This window comes from Corvus brachyrhynchos, unplaced genomic scaffold (assembly GCF_000691975.1).
Source record: "Corvus brachyrhynchos isolate BGI_N302 unplaced genomic scaffold, ASM69197v1 scaffold661, whole genome shotgun sequence".
NCBI lineage: Eukaryota > Metazoa > Chordata > Aves > Passeriformes > Corvidae > Corvus > Corvus brachyrhynchos.
Genome location: NW_008236246.1, coordinates 1,017,472 through 1,022,389, shown reverse-complemented (window position 1 = coordinate 1,022,389; position 4,918 = coordinate 1,017,472). Strand labels below are relative to the sequence as shown.

Genomic DNA, 4,918 nt, shown 5'->3' with positions numbered 1-4,918 from the left:
AGGTGGCTGCACCTCAGCCGGTCCCGGGGAGTGCGGAACCCGCGCGGAGCAGGTACTTGCCCTGCCAGATGTTTAGCACGGCAGGGGGAGGCTTCCGTTACTTTTCTGTCCCATTAATTCTGGAGCATTTCTTTATCGCCCTGCATTCTGTCCCTGTAAACTGTTTTAAAAGAACAGAGATTATGGTGGACCTTTGCATTAACCCCAAAGCTGCCTCATGTACCTGTGTAATGCGTACGGTTTGGAGGCACAGTGGTGTTCTTCGTGACAGGTCTGTGTTCAGATACGGCTTATTGCAGCAAAGTGGATATTTGTACCAGTTGGTCATCTGTAGCCACTCCAGGGCTTGCTTAATTGAAATAGGTACAGTTTCGGGAAACAGTTTTGTCTCCTTTACTTACTGAAAATCTGAGTACCAGAGATGTTTCTGTGATCCCAGGCTATTGTTTCTAGCCCAAATGCTTGAAAACAAATCAGGAAGGATATCTGAAAGTTGATGAGTCGAAGTTGAATAAAATGTCACTTGACTACAGAATTTTGGTGTTGTATGCAGTAGGAGAATTAAACAAATCGTTAAAGCAATGTTGATGACTTGAATTAACCTTTTGTAAGTATCTGTAGAGCAGCTTGTAATTGAGCATCTCTGTAACAAGTGCTTTTGGCCTGGCTTCATTTAATTTTCTGTAATGAGTAAGGATCCTTTCACAGAAGCAGTTCCCAAAAAAAAAAAAAAAAAAAAGAGAAGACTTAAGCAAAGATCAGTCATAATATAATTCTCTCTTTTAATTTTTGTGTGACTTCTAATAGCTTCATAGTAATAAATAAAGGTGGCTTAGATGAATGCGTGTTATTTGACCTAAGCTTGTGGAAGAGTTCAGTAGTTTACGCTCTTGCTGATAACTTTGTGGATGTCTCCTCAATGGAAATAAAATTTTACTTGAGCAGGCTGAGGGTAAAATCTGTTCCCCTGTAATTTTAAGGTCAAGTTGGGAATGAGGCTAGGGCAGTAATTGCTCATAACGGTACTGCCTTGACTGAAATGTAAGAAGCATGTAATTAATTCTTAGCTTTAATTGGCTAAGCTCTCTGTAGCACTTTCTTTTGCTCTTGTATTTCCTGCATTACCTAGGCAATGATATTGACTTAAATTCTCCCTCTTGGCCAGGAAAGGAGAGTGCAACCCCTAATTTAATGGTAGGGATAGAAATAATAGAAATAAATTCTTTGTAACTGCAGATTTTGTTTATAACTGTGTATTTTGTTTATAACTGCATCTGTAGAAGATAGGTATAGTCTGTAGCTGTAATTTGTCAGACTGACAGACACTGGCTGTCCTACCTGCGTGACACTGTCCTGTACACATGTGAGCACTTGCACTGTGAACTGAGCTAAAGAATGTACATGGGACAGGGGAAGGATTTATTGCTCAGCTCTACAAGTGGTTGTTGTCAGTATTTAAACTGTGCTCTTGATGGTTGTCTAGTTGCATGGATACAGGATGTTTTTTTAAATCTTAAGAAAAAAGAACAGTTGCATATCCTTTGGACTGGTGCATCATATTGAGAAGTCTTGTGAAGTGCTTATGAGTTCATTGTACTTCTGAGTAAGTCTATTCTTTTCTTTTTTGCTTCAATTAATTCATTATCTTCATACTTCTGCTCTTGCTTGCCTACAGGTTTGAGTCCTTGTACTTCCTGCAGGAAGATACTTTCTTCAGGTGAGAAATGGTGGCTTGGAACACTTGGTTTGTCCTTGCTGTCCAAATACCAATAGCTACATGGCCTGTAGATTGCTAAGGACCTTTTGGAACTACTGGCGTTTCAGTATTTTTGTGACTGCAAGCACCAGGCTTAAATGATCATGCGTGCATGGGTGTATACTGTGTCCATGCTGACTGGCAGCAGATAATAATGCATATTGGAATATAAACACTCCTTTCTGAGGCATGTTAGTTTGTTGACATGCCTCTGTGTGTTTTTACTGGGCTTGAGAACTTTCAACCAGCCTTACTTAAGTGTAGCCAGCGACAGTCTGCCTTACTTTTTCATAAACCTACCTGAAATGGAGTTCTTAAGATTGTTTAAAAGGAAATTGATTAAAAAGGAAAACTGTGTCCATCTGTGTCTTCAGCTTTGTAGCCTGTATTAATGGAAAGAGAGGAAGCACTATTGCTTATTGTGCAGGTTGGTTTGTTTGTTTGCTTTTAATATGAAGTTGGCACCAAAGAGCTTTTCTGATCTTGTTGCTGATGTTAAAATACTGGTTTCAAAATTGACTTACTTTTCTACTGCTTAAAATCAGCACTTATTTCCCAAGGAAGTGGAGAACATCCTTTTGTTCCACAGTGTCATTGAGTCAGGAAACTATCTTCAGTGCCTCTGTGCTCCAGATGTAGAGCTGAGCATCCTTAGCCTAGACCTGTGCATCAGTGATGCAAAGACAGTGCTATTGGTAGGGTTTGAATTAGGATTTTAGTTAGTTTTAAAAGCATGTGTTGGCATAGCAGGGGTTGAGAGTACACCAGGCTGGAATTGAGTCTTCCCTATACTGTAGTTTGCTAATGGCTTTTTTTGCTACGTGATCCCGTGTATTTGTATCAGTCATTTGCCTACGCTGCAGCTGTCATCTGTTGCTGTTACCAGGCTTGCAGAAATAGGCACTTACGTTTTTGTGTTTGTTTTTCCTGCTGTCCTTTCATCTCTAAGCTGTGAGACAAGTCTGCAAGCAGCCTTGAAGTGCACCCCTTTCTTTTCTTTAAAACAAAAAATGGGAGTCACATCCTTCTTACAGGGTGGGGTATGCACAGATGATGTGTCTGCTTAATGAATTATCTTAAATAAAGACATAATTTTTCATCAGTTCTAATGGCAGTATAATTTGGAAGATTTTCCTTTATTTGGCTGTCTTGAAGATATCCTCTTTATCAACAAGTAGGGTAGATTTGGCTCTGTCAAGGCAGGAAGCAATAAAATAATAATACAGAATGCCACGTCTAGGTGTCAGAACACTGTATAGTGACTGGGTGGAAACAATGACCTGTGGGATTTTTAGTGGTCGATGTTGCAGGTGCTGCAAATTATCTGTGAAAAATGTTTCTTAGCATTTTTTTTAATGGGTGTTTTTACAGGTAGGTTTCTTCTAGGAGTCAGAAGTCCCAAGTCCAGTTACTGCTGCAGGTACTGTAACCAGATAATTTTTGTGCTTTCTGACTTGCTCCTTCTATTTTCAGTCATAATATTTTTTATCTGATAGCTAAAATTCATGTTGATGCTTGGTGATAAAAAAATCTTAGGTTTAGCATCCTGCTGTGAGTGTATACTGTGCTGCTGGAACACCCAGAGCAACCTCAGAGCTGGGATATTGCAGCTGATGGTGAGGCACTGGGTGGTAATGTAGCCAAGCAACGGGGATCCCTGTCCTGGGATGCAGGCATTGACCAGGGGATCAGGAAGAGGACAAACTTTTAGCTTCTGGAGGCAACTCCTGTCAAGTGTGAGGGAAAGTTACTCTCAAAGATGATCTAATAGGTGCCCAAGCAGGTGGAACATCGTAGAGAAAGGTATCCACAGCCTGAGTCAATTAGCTGTGCTGGGGGTAATCTGTAGGGATTCAAATAACGAGCAATCCCCCTATAAATCCAGATGAGGTCCTGTGTACATAAATGTTGAGCCCCAGTGCTTGCTTGACAAGTTGATTTGAAAGGGGTACTACTTTTCCCTGAGGTGAGCACACCGGAGAAATGTGGCAGCATTCTCAGGAGGTTAAAAAACCAAACTTAACTGGCAAACTTTAGCAGAGCAGGAATATGGCAAAATTTAAAACAAAACGGTCAATCAGAATAAAGCACTTCATTTAGCAAACTTTACCCATCCAACCTTAAATTACCCATATTCCAAGAAGAGGAAGTTAAGAGTGAAAAAGAGAGAAAACCAAGATGCAGCTCCTATCTTCAATCCCAGTGCAATCTCAGCTATCATAAAATCCAAGAACTATAGGGGTGTGACCACATGCATCTCAGAGCAGTGGGTTTTATCTGCTCTGGCCTCCTGTGGCTATGCCCCCCAGGTGGGGCTTCTGGTCATCCAGCCACTCCGGGGCTAGATTGAAGCTGCAAGCATGGGGTGTGGGGCATTGCTTGCGGTGTGCCAGTGCCTGACAGTCATTCTGGGCTGGACTAGAGGTTCCTGGGGGCAAGGGTATGGAATGGAGCAGTGCACCTCCCACGTTCCACAGAACTTGCCCTGCCCTCTCCCCTGTAGTTGATTTGAGCCAGTAATTGTTTGCTCCAGTTTTTCACAACAATCCATGTGGCCGAAGTTTGTACAGAGCACCCCATTGTTGTACACCAGCGCGTGGACATTGATGTCAATGAAATAAGGAGGACAAGAAGTGCTCCAGGTGACTACCTGACTCTGACAATATGAGATCATCTTTTTTCCTCCTGACTGACCTGTGCCTTGGCTGTGAACTGTCCAAGACTGTGGACAGACTTGAAAGACTCAAGCAGGTTGGAGAGGAAATGTTCCATAGTCCTATATGGCCAGTGCATGAGTGCAGTGGAGAGTGGAGACTGACTGAAGTATTTTGGCCTGAATGAAGTCACACCATCGCTGAGTGCTGCTGTGCCAGACATGCTGGAACTTCAGTATGAACTGAAGTCCAGGTCAGCAAAGTGATGCCACCACTGACATTGCCAGTGTGTTTTTCTCCATTCCTTTAGCAGCAGAGTGCAGGCCACTGTTTGTGTTTACCTGGAGGGGCTTCCAGTACACCTGGAACTGACTGCTCCAGAGGTGGAAGCACAGTCCCACCGTCTGCGATGGAGTGCTGCAGGCTGCACTGGAAAAGGGTGAGGCTCCAGAACACTTGCAGTACATTGATGACATCATTGTATGGGAGCAACACATCAGAGGAGGTT

The 4,918-nt window shown here is 42.6% G+C and overlaps 1 protein-coding gene across 10 annotated transcripts in view; it reads left to right on the top strand.

The window, feature by feature from the left end:
- Positions 1-1,636: 1,636 nt before the first annotated feature.
- The window catches only part of PHF20 (PHD finger protein 20), a 69,263-nt gene continuing 65,981 nt past the window's right edge, over positions 1,637-4,918 (top strand). For 5 of the 10 annotated variants that reach the window (XM_008643482.2, XM_017746970.1, XM_017746976.1 and 2 more), the window contains exons 1-2: positions 1,638-1,717; positions 3,128-3,176. The gene's annotated coding sequence lies outside the window, so the exon portion shown is untranslated. Of the gene's footprint in view, positions 1,718-3,127; positions 3,177-4,824; positions 4,850-4,918 lie in introns of those variants that run through there. The other 5 variants (XM_017746974.1, XM_017746967.1, XM_017746971.1 and 2 more) reach the window with 5 other exon arrangements.